Genomic DNA, 12,085 nt, shown 5'->3' with positions numbered 1-12,085 from the left:
GCCATCAGCCTGTTAGTCACCACTAGCTGACCTCCGCCCAGTATCCTGCCCTGAACTTAGTCACTGTTACTAGCCGGCTGCCACCCGTTACTCTACCCTGCACTTTAGAGACTGCTTCCCTATGTACATAGTCATTGAACACTGGTCACTTGAATAATGTTTACATACTGTTTTACCCACTTCATACTGTATGTACAGTTGAAGTCGGAAGTTTACATACACCTTAGCCAAATACATTTAAACTCAGTTTTTCACAATTCCTGACATTTAATCCTAGTAAAAATTCGCTGTCTTAGGTCAGTTAGGATCACCACTTTATTTTAAGAATGTGAAATGCCAGAATAATAGTAGAGAGAATGATTTATTTCAGCTTTTATTTATTTCATCAGATTCCCAGTGGGTCAGAAGTTTACATAAACTCAATTAGTATTTGGTAGCATTGCCTTTAAATTGTTTAACTTAGGTAAAACGTTTCGGGTAGCCTTCCACAAGCTTCCCACAATAAGTTGGGTGAATTTTGGCCCATTCCTCCTGACAGAGCTAGTGTAAGTGAGTCAGGTTTCTAGGCCTCCTTGCTCACACACGCTTTTTCAGTTCTGCCCACACATTTTCTATTGGGCTTTGTGATGGCCACTCCAATACCTTGACTTTGTTGTCCTTAAGCCATTTTGCCACAACTTTGGAAGTATGCTTGGGGTCATTGTCCATTTGCGACCAAGTTTTAACTTCCTGACTGATGTCTTGAGATGTTGCTTCAATATATCCACCTACATTATCCTTCCTCATGATGCCATCTATTTTGTGAAGTGCACCAGTCCCTCCTGCAGCAAAGCACCCCCACAGCATGATGCTGCCACCCCGTGCTTCACGGTTGGGATGATGTTCTTCGGCTTGCAAGCATATCCCTTTTTCCTCCAAACATAACGATGGTCATTATGGCCAAACAGTTCTATTTTTGTTTCATCAGACCAGAGGACATTTCTCCAAAAAGTACAATCTTTGTCCCCATGTGCAGTTGCAAACCGTAGTCTGGCTTTTTTATGGCGGTTTTGGAGCAGTGGCTTCTTCCTTGCTGAGCGGCCTTTCAGGTTATGTCGATATAGGACTCGTTTTACTGTGGATATAGATACTTTTGTACCTGTTTCCTCCAGCATCTTCATAAGGTCCTTTGCTGTTGTTCTGGGATTGATTTGCACTTTTCGCACCAAAGTACGTTCATCTCTAGGAGACAGAACACATCTCCTTCCTGAGCGGTATGACGGCTGCGTGGTCCCATGGTGTTTATATTTGCGTACCATTGTTTGTACAGATGAATGTGGTACCTTCAGGCATTTGGAAATTGCTCCCAAGGATGAACCAGACTTGTGGAGGTCTACAATTATTTTTCTGATGTCTTGGCTGATTTCTTTTGATTTTCCCATGATGTCAAGCAAAGAGGCACTGAGTTTGAAGGTAGGCCTTGAAATACATCCACAGGTACACCTCCAATTGACTCAAATGATGTCAATTAGCCTATCAGAAGCTTCTAAAGCCATGACATCATATTCTGGAAATTTCCAAGCTGTTTAAAGGCACAGTCAATTTAGTGTATGTAAACTTCTGACCCACTGGAATTGTGATAGAGTGAATTATAAGTGAAATAATCTGTGTAAACAAAGTAGATGTCCTAACCGACTTGCCAAACTATAGTTTCCATAGGGATTCTGGCCCATGTTGACTCCAATGCTTCCCACAGTTGTGTCAAATTGGCTGGATGTCCTTTGGGTGGTGGATAATTCTTGATACAGTACACACGGGAAACCGTGGAGCGTGAAAAACCCAGCAGCTTTGCAGTTCTTGACACACCTGGCACCTACTACTATAATCCGTTCAAAGGCACTTAAATCTTTTGTCTTGCCCATTCACCCTCTGAATGCCACACATACACAATCCATGTCTCAATTGTCTCAAGGCTTTAAAATCCTTCCTTAACCTGTCTCCTACCCTTCATCTAAACTGATTGAATGGGATTTAACAAGTGACATCAATAAGGGATCATAGCTTTCACCTGGATTCAGATGGAAAGAGCAGGTGTTCATAACGTTTTGTACACTCAGTGTATATATTTATATTCCGGACTCTGACATTGCTAGTTCTGATATTTCTTAATTATTTCATTTTTCTGTTTTGGATTTGTGTGTATTGATTTTGTATTGTAACGTGTAGCTCAGTTGGTAGAGCATGGCGTTTGCAACGCCAGGGTTGTGGGTTCGATTCCCACGGGGGGCCAGTATGAAAACGTATGCACTCACTAACTGTAAGTCGATAAGAGCGCTGCACCTGCGATAACATCTACAAAATATGTGTACGCAACCAATAACATTTGATTTGACCTCAACTTTTTTTCAGCTGATCACTTAAAAATCACAATCAATGATACACAGCAGGATAACCTTGCTGAGTTTGAGTAGGCATAATATATTTTCAGAACTACAAATAGGACCTTTCTAAATCGGTCATATGAAAAACGTAATAATAAATGGTCTCCATGTTCTACGTGCCAGACTTATTTATTAAGGTATACATAAATATCTCACCAAGACAAATATGCACCCACCCGTTATTCCAGTGAAAACAAACAATGGAAGTTGGAGCACTGCCATAGAGTTGTTGATCTACCCAGAGACATCTGGCACCTTCTCAGCTTCTCTGACTTTTCAGGATAGAGAAACTCAAATAAGGGTTTTGATCTGATTGCTTGTGAAGGGTGGTGCTAAGAGGTGCTGAAGTAATGTGTACATAACAGGAGTTCTTACAGGCACAGCCCTGCAGGGAAGGCAAGTACAAATTACAAAATTAGATTTTACTATGAAGAGTATGTCCCAGCAAACGCTCAGTAAAAGTGATATAAGTCAAGCATGCCCCAAATAACATAAGGCCAACGCTTTCCAACAAGTTAATCTGTATGCAGAGGACACTTATGTATGCCATTGCCCAATCTGTTGACCAAGCTATGTTAGAGCTGCAATCTGACCTTGTTGCCTTACAAAAAGCCCTGGTTGGTTTAAAACTGTAACGATCCCTGCAGTCTGAGTTGGTTTTCTGTCTGGGTATTAGTTTTTCTGCTCGGGATCTCCAGTTTCCCGAGGGTTCTGGAACGCTCCCTGCCTGGTTGCCGGGCAACGTTGCTAGGCGGGAGCTCTCTTGATTTCCGCACCTGCATCCCATCAGCAATCTGCACACCTGGTCCTGATCATCACCCTTCTTAGGCTCTGTCCTAACATCCATTCCCTGCCGGATCGTTAGCCATGAACAGTATGTTTGTCCGTGTATCAGCCTTGGAACTTCTAGCGTTAGTTTTGTTGTTTTGCACCTTTTTGACTTGCTGTATACTTACCTCCGTTTTGTTCTATCTGCAGTCACTCACCCGGAACCTTCACCCAACCTCTGCCTGATGGTCGGCGGCTGCCGAGCCATTACTGGACCTACCACTGCACCCTCAACAACCCATCCACGCCACCCGCTCTGTTCCCTGGATTATTCAGCCTCACTCGTGGATCTACTAAATAAACACTCACCTTTGTTTCAATTTACCTTGTCCTGGTCTGCTTCTGGGTTCTGGCTTAGTAAACCGTGACAGAACGATCCGGCCAGTAATGAACCCAGCGGACCTGGACTCTGTTCGCCATGCCATTACCCATCAGGAGAAGATGTTGGGCCATCATAGCACGGAGCTACAGGAGATCGCGTTGGCAGTTCGGAACCTTTCTACCGGTCTGACGGAGGTCCAGAACCAGCGCAAGTTTCCGGTGGAGGATCCACTACCGGTTTCACCCATCTCGCCTGCCGCTTCTGGAGCTGTGTCCTTCCGTGAGCCCAAGGTTCCGACGCCGGATAAATATGAGGGGGAGCTGGGAAGATGCCGTTCTTTCCTTATGCAGTGTGGGTTAGTGTTCGATCTACAGCCCTACTCTTATGCCACAGACAAGGCTAGGATAGCCTTTGTGATTGAGTTGCTGCGTGGGCGAGCGCTGGAGTGGGCTTCAGCCGTTTGGGAACGACAAGACCCCTGCATGGCTTCATACCAGGGGTTCACGGCCGAGATGAGGAAGCTCTTCGACCATTCCGTCCGAGGGAGGGACGCAGCTAGGCGCCTGTTTTCGCTTCACCAAGGAACTCGCAGCGTGGCCGACTTCGTGATCGAGTTCAAGACGTTGGCTGTGGAGAGTGGGTGGAATGAGGAGTCTCTGCAAGCGGCCTTTTACCAGGGTCTGTCGGAGCAGCTCAAGGATGAGTTGATCTCCTATCCGGAGCCTAGTGACCTGGACAGCTTGGTAGCCTTGTCTATTCGGGTGGATAATCGAGTCCGAGAGCGAAGGAGGGAGAAGCAATGGGTTCCGTCCAATCGATCAGCTTCTCAGGTTCCAGTCGGGTCGGGGATTGGACCAGAATACGTCGATCATCGTCCACCACACAGGATTAGTGGAGAGGTCCTGTCTCCCGATTCTGAACCAATGCAAGTAGGGCGGCACGGGTTAACCAAGGAGGAACGCCAACTCAGACGTAGGACTAACTGTTGCCTCTACTGTGGTGGTTCGGGACATTACCTCGCCACCTGTTCCCGGCGGTCGTCAAACTGCGCGGCTCGCTAAAGTTGGGAGGACTTTTTAGCGAGCCAGTTTCGACCTCTCAATACCTCTGTCAGACCCCGTTTCCCGGCTACCCTTATGAACAGGAATCAGAGCTTAGCGATTAACGCTTTTATCGATTCAGGTGCCGATGGAAGCTTTCTTGATGCCGAGTTGGTGGAACAGCTGGGGCTTTCCAAGGAGCAATTGCCGGAAGCCATTGAAGCGACCACTCTGAACGGCAGTAGTCTGGCACGTATCACGATGAGGACTGAACCGGTTAAGATGCTGTTGTCGGGGAATCATTCGGAGATGATTTCATTCTTCATTCTGCCGTCTTCCCATGTTCCTCTGGTCCTTGGATACCCCTGGCTGAAGGAACACAATCCCACGTTCGATTGGGTGACGGGCAAGGTAACGAGTTGGAGCCTTGATTGTCATGCTAACTGTCTCAAGACTGCCTGTCCCCATTCGGTTCCCAGTCAGGTGATTGAGGCTAAACCCCCAGATTTGTCCCTGGTTCCCGAGACATATCACGATTTGGGGGAAGTGTTCAGTAAGCAGAAGGCTCTGTCACTCCCTCCCCACCGACCATATGATTGTGCCATCAACCTGTTCCCTGGAGCTGTCTACCCCAAGGGAAGGTTATACAGTATCTCCCGACCTGAACGTGAGGCTTTGGAGACCTACATCAAGGAGTCCCTAGCTGCTGGTCTCGTTCGTCCCTCGTCATCACCCCTGGGGGCAGGATTCTTCTTTGTGGGTAAGAAGGATGGCTCTCTTCGACCGTGTATTGATTATCGGGGGTTGAATGACATCACGGTCAAGAACAAGTATCCCCTGCCCTTGATGAGTTCTGCCTTCGACTCCTTACAGGGTGCTACGGTGTTCACCAAGCTAGACCTACGCAATGCGTATCACATGGTCCGGATCAGAGAGGGGGACGAGTGGTTGACGGGTTTCAATACACCGATGGGTCACTTCGAGTATCAGGTGATGCCGTTTGGACTGACCAATGCTCCAGCGGTATTCCAGAGTATGGTGAACGACGTCCTGAGAGATATGATCGGTCTCTTTGTGTTTGTTTACCTGGATGACATTCTGATCTTCTCGAAGGAACCTTCCGACCACGTCCAGCATGTCCGGCAGGTTCTGCAGCGATTGTTGGAGAATCGCCTGTTCGTGAAGGCCGAGAAGTGCGAGTTTCACGCCCACACGACATCCTTTCTCGGGTACATCATCTCCAGGGGAGAGATTAGGATGGACCAGGAGAAGGTTAGAGCGGTTCTGGAATGGGCCCAGCCCGGTACGAGATTGCAGCTCCAGAGATTTTTGGGGTTTGCGAATTTCTACCGCAGATTCATCCGGGATTACAGCCGTGTGGCCGCTCCGTTAACTGCCTTGACTTCCAGTATCAGGATCTTCAAGTGGAATCCGGAGGCGGATCGAGCGTTTCTGGATTTGAAGAGGCGATTCACCAACGCACCGATTCTCTCTCAACCGGACACGGCCCGTCAGTTCGTCGTTGAAGTGGACGCGTCTGATGTGGGAGTTGGCGCCATCCTGTCGCAGCGATGCTCCACGGACAGTAAACTCCATCCCTGCGCCTACTACTCTCGTCGCCTTTCGCCTGCGGAGAGGAATTACGATGTGGGTAACCGGGAGCTTCTCGCGGTGAAACTTGCCTTGGAGGAGTGGCGCCACTGGTTGGAGGGGCGGAGCAACCGTTTATTGTCTGGACTGACCACAAGAATCTTGCTTACGTGCAATCGGCTAGACGTCTCAACTCCCGTCAGGCCAGGTGGGCGTTGTTTTTCGGACGATTCAATTTTTTCCCTGACGCCCGACCTGGATCTAAGAACGGCAAGGCGGACGCCTTGTCCCGGATGTTCTCCAAGACGGAGGAGAGTGGGTCCAAGACCGAGACAATTCTCCCCGGAACTGCGTCGTGGGAGCTGTTAGGTGGAAGATTGAGGAGGAGGTGATGGCGGCCCTTCGGACGCAGCCCGGTCCCGGTAACGGTCCACCCGGTCGGTTGTTTGTGCCTGAGTCGGTTCGTCCTGCTGTCCTCAAATGGTCCCACGCCAGCAAGATGGCTTGTCACCCTGGCGTGGCTCGGACGATGGCGTTTCTCGCAGACGTTTTTGGTGGCCTGCCATGGCCGAGGATACTCGGGGTTATGTTGCTGCCTGTCCAGTGTGTGCGCAGAATAAGAGTACCAATCGGCCCAGCTCTGGACTACTTCACCCCCTTCCTATTCCCCGGCGACCATGGTCGCATCTGGCCCTGGACTTTGTCACTGGGTTGCCCGCTTCTGAGGGAAACACGGTCGTTCTGACTATCGTGGACAGATTCAGCAAGTTCGCCCACTTTGTGCCTATTGCCAAGCTTCCCTCTGCCTCGGAGACGTCCGAGATCCTGGTTAGGGGGAGGTTTTCAGGGTCCACGGTTTGCCCAGTGATATCGTTTCCGACCGTGGCCCTCAGTTTACCTCTGCTGTCTGGAAGTCCTTCTGTTTGGCCATTGGAGCTACAGTCAGCCTCACATCTGGTTTTCACCCCCAATCTAATGGTCAGGCGGAGAGAGCCAACCAGAAGATGGAATCCACGCTACGCTGCCTTGTCTCCTCCAACCCCACCTCCTGGGTCTCTCAGTTGCCTTGGGTTGAGTATGCCCACAATACTCTCCCTACATCTGCCACTGGGATGTCTCCCTTCCAGTGCCTGTATGGCTACCAACCTCCCTTGTTCCCTTCTCAGGAGAAGGAGCTCTCAGTGCCCTCTGTTCAGGCCCATATTCGCGTTGCCACCGGACCTGGCATCGGGCCAGAAAGGCACTCCTTAGAGTTTCGGACCGGTATCAGCTCCAGGCGATCGTCGCCGGATCCCCGCTCCCACCTATACCATCGGAGATAGGGTCTGGTTGGCCACACGGGATCTTCCTTTACGGACTGAGTCTAGGAAGTTGTTACCGAAGTTCATTGGTCCGTTTGTGGTGGAGAAGGTGATCAATCCGGTGGCAGTTCGACTCAAACTACCGAGGACGCTCAGAGTCCATCCCACCTTTCATGTCTCCTGCCTCAAGCCTGTTCTCCTCAGTCCTCTGTTGCCTCCTCCGCCTCCTCCTCCTCCTCCTCGGATGATCGGAGGTGGTCCTGCCTACACGGTGCGACGCATCATGGATTCCAGACGGCGGGGCCGGGGTTTCCAGTATCTCGTGGACTGGGAGGGGTATGGTCCTGAAGAGAGGAGTTGGATTCCGCGGCGACAGATCCTAGATGCTGACCTCATTCGTGACTTCTACCGCCTCCATCCTGGCGCTCCGGGAGTCCGCCCGGTGGCGTTCGTCGGAGGGGGTACTGTAACGATCCCTGCAGTCTGAGTTGGTTTTCTGTCTGGGTATTAGTTTTTCTGCTCGGGATCTCCAGTTTCCCGAGGGTTCTGGAACGCTCCTGCCTGGTTGCCGGGCAACGTTGCTAGGCGGGAGCTCTCTTGATTTCCGCACCTGCATCCCATCAGCAATCTGCACACCTGGTCCTGATCATCACCCTTCTTAGGCTCTGTCCTAACATCCATTCCCTGCCGGATCGTTAGCCATGAACAGTATGTTTGTCCGTGTATCAGCCTTGGAACTTCTAGCGTTAGTTTTGTTGTTTTGCACCTTTTTGACTTGCTGTATACTTACCTCCGTTTTGTTCTATCTGCAGTCACTCACCCGGAACCTTCACCCAACCTCTGCCTGATGGTCGGCGGCTGCCGAGCCATTACTGGACCTACCACTGCACCCTCAACAACCCATCCACGCCACCCGCTCTGTTCCCTGGATTATTCAGCCTCACTCGTGGATCTACTAAATAAACACTCACCTTTGTTTCAATTTACCTTGTCCTGGTCTGCTTCTGGGTTCTGGCTTAGTAAACCGTGACAAAAACTTGTACTTAATTAATGCGGGCAAGACTAAATACATCTTGTTCTCTAATTCTCACAAAAATGTTTCAGATGGACTACATATTTATTAGATGGTTCTCCCATCGATTGGGTTCCCGCCTATAAATATCAGGGCATTTGTATTGACAAAGATTTAATGTTTAAAAAACATACGGATGAGCTTGTTAAAAAGCTAAGATTTAAAGTGGGCTTCTTTTTTAGGAATAGCAGGAAGCAGATTGTGCAGTCAACTTTCCTGCCAGTTTTTGACTATGGTGACACCATTTACCAGATTACAGCAGCCACTAGTCTTAAACCTTTCGATGCCGTCTACCATATCACCATTCATTTTATCACAGGTGACAGTTTTAATACTCACCACTGCATCCTGTATCAAAAGGTTTGATGGTCCTCATTAAAGTCCCGTAGATCACTTCATTACCTTTTTCTTTACAAAGCTCTACTACACAAGTTTCCAATTTACCTAACTTTGTTGTTAAAGTATAAAAACACGAGATACCAAACCCGTTCACAGGGTTGGTTTACTCTTGAGGTTCCTCGGGTCTCCACTGAATTAGGTAAATTGGCTTTTAGTTTTAGTGTGCCTCATTGCTGGAATCAACTACAAAATACATTACAATTGAATGTTCTGGTGCCGCTCGGGCAATTTTAAATATTGAATGGGGACCTTCGTACTGAGGAATGTAACAGTTTTTCTTGAATATTTGTGTTGTGCTGTATTTTAGTTTGTTTTACAATGTATCTGATTTTGATTCGATTTTGTCTTATGAATTGTGTATACAGGGCTCCCTTGTGATAGAGACCCTGGTCTCAATGGTGACTCCCTGTAAGGTAAAAATAAATAAATAAATGTTGCGTTTCCATCTCCTCCTCTCATTTATTCCTTTCTCGAGCGCACAGACAGGCTGTCAACAGTTTAGTTAAGTTGCGTCAGTTCAGCTAAACCTAGGGTATGGAAAAGTGGGGTGTGTAGAAATACACCCACCAGTTGAAGCTAATTTACTGTACCTCTACACAATTTTTTAACTATAAAATGTTATTTGGAGAACAGCAAAAACAAACAAAAATGTCCCCCAGACATTATCACCATAATATTAGGTTTATATTAGGTTTAAAGGTCTGTGGAATGGCGTGTACAATGTACTAATGAACATACATAGGCTAATCATCATACATAGGCTATATTGACTCATTTAGCCTACTTGTGGAACAGTGCTTACAGTGCAACATGAAATAGATGCATAATATATGCTATCAAGGCCCACTTCAAATACCGACATCAATGTGAAAGTAACCAGAGCATAAAACAGCTGACTGCGAATGCAAACTATACTAGATACAGTGCATTCGGAAAAGTATTCAGACCCCTTTACTTTTTCCACATTTTGTTACGTTACAGCCTTATTCTAAAATGGATAAAATAGTTTTCCCCCCTCATCAATCTACACACAATACCCCATAATGATGAAGCAAAAACAGGTTGAGAAATCTTCACGAATGTATATGTAAAAAACAAATGAAATATCACATTTACATACAGTTGAAGTCGGAAGTTAACATACACTTAGGTTGGAGTCCAGGGGCGGTGTGTTCAATAGGGCGATATGGGCGACGCACTGCCAAACGGGAAAAGGAAGGGATTTTTTTTCTAATCAATTATATCACGGCAACAGTAGTTATCAGTGTTCTAATCTGATCTGACTGCCACTAAATGTCAAATCAGGCTAAAGTCGTGCTTCAAATGGCCCCGCCCGTTTTTGGGGTGATTTCAGTCATGTTGAAAATCGCCCAGAAGTCTGTCATAGACTCCCATGTAAAATCTTTTTTTTTCAAATTTCAAAGCTTTCAATACAATCTCTATGGGTGTCTGTGGGCTTGCACTTACGCGCTTTCGTCATACGTGACGTAACCATGAACGTAACTAAGAAAATAGCGGCTAGCAGCGTCTCTGTTGCGACCTGCAGTGTGGCGTTATCTTATGTTTTTAATTTGTACACTTAGTGGCGTTATTTTATGTTTTTAAGTTGTACACTTAGTTTACAAACATTCTGCCAACCATGGATTTCCAGTGGTGGGTTTTGGACTGATCTTGTTGATCGTGTACATACCCGCTACGAACGGACTAAATAATGAAAACGCTGCTGGCAGCGGAATCCAATACAGCTGGGAGACTTGGCTGGATGACAGAGTCCCGGACAGAGAAGTGGAGCCGGCCGGCTTCACCCTGGTCAGAGCGGACCGCGATCTGACACAGTCACAGGGAAAATCGATCCTGGTAAGAGAGCGACTCTGTACCCCCGACATTGAACTGCTTTCTGTGTCACTGCGACCTTACTATCTGCCCCGTGAGTTCCCCAATTGTTTGTTACCGTTGTGTACTGTTGATAATCACAAGTTTACTGGAGAACTGAGACCAAGTAGAGACTTTGGACAGGGTGGATATGGTATAATAAAGGCAGTTTATTCAGAGGTAAAGATATCTGGAATCGCGTGCACGGACTCGTTCGTCAAACTCTTAGGGAGCTATCTGAAGAGAGCCCCGAAAACATTGTGTGCAGACATTTTATACAATAAATGATGTAGGTTGAATCTAGTAGTTCTGATCTTCTGATTGGTCCTGATGAGTTGGGCGAGGTCCCCTCCACTGTTGCATTGGCTCTGAGTTGGGTTCTCTGTCTTCAAATGTTCAGCCTAAAGAGAGGGGATTTTTGTGTGTTTGTGTGTGTGTGTTTAACAGTGATGATGTGTGTGTGTGTGTGTGTTATCAGTGATGATGATGTGTGTGTGTGTGTGTGTGTGTGTGTGTGTGTGTGTGTGTGTGTGTGTGTGTGTGTGTCCTCAGAGCAAGAACTCGTGAGTTGGAAGAACTGAGAGACCTATGGCGTGGGTGTTGTCCTTGGCCACCTGCTGACAAGGCTGACAAGATAGGACTCTTTTGTCCATTGTTATAGGATAGGAACAGCATTGATTGAAAACAAACGCCCAACACAAAATGGGTCATGCACAAGATTTTAGTCAGACCAAGCTATAACATTATATATTTACTACGACAGTACATTCAACCAAAAGCTAATATAACAAAGGCATCAGAGATTATTTATAATCTGTCACAGAAACTGGAATCCATCTCCCCAGATCAGTCAATAAATGCTTCTGGTATTGACTTATATGCTGCCCCTGTCTTCATGTTGTTGCTGGACATATCTTTTTTAAAATGTGTGTAGGTCACCTAAATCATCAGAAAAATTGCCCCTCCTGAGAATTTTTTCAGGAGCCGCCACTGTTGGAGTCATTAAAACTTGTTTTTCAACCACTCCACAAATGTATTGTAAACAAACTATAGTTTTGGCAAGTCGGTTAGGACTTCTACTTTGTGCATGACACAAGTAATTTTTACAACAATTGTTTACAGACAGATTATTTCACTTATAATTCACTGTATCACAATTCCAGTGGGTCAGAAGTTTACGTTGAGTTGACTGTGCCTGTGTTTAAGTTGACTGTGCCTTTAAACAGCTTGGAAAATTCCAG

The sequence above is a fragment of the Coregonus clupeaformis genome, chromosome 10 (assembly GCF_020615455.1).
Source record: "Coregonus clupeaformis isolate EN_2021a chromosome 10, ASM2061545v1, whole genome shotgun sequence".
NCBI lineage: Eukaryota > Metazoa > Chordata > Actinopteri > Salmoniformes > Salmonidae > Coregonus > Coregonus clupeaformis.
Note: the sequence above shows the minus strand (reverse complement) of the source record.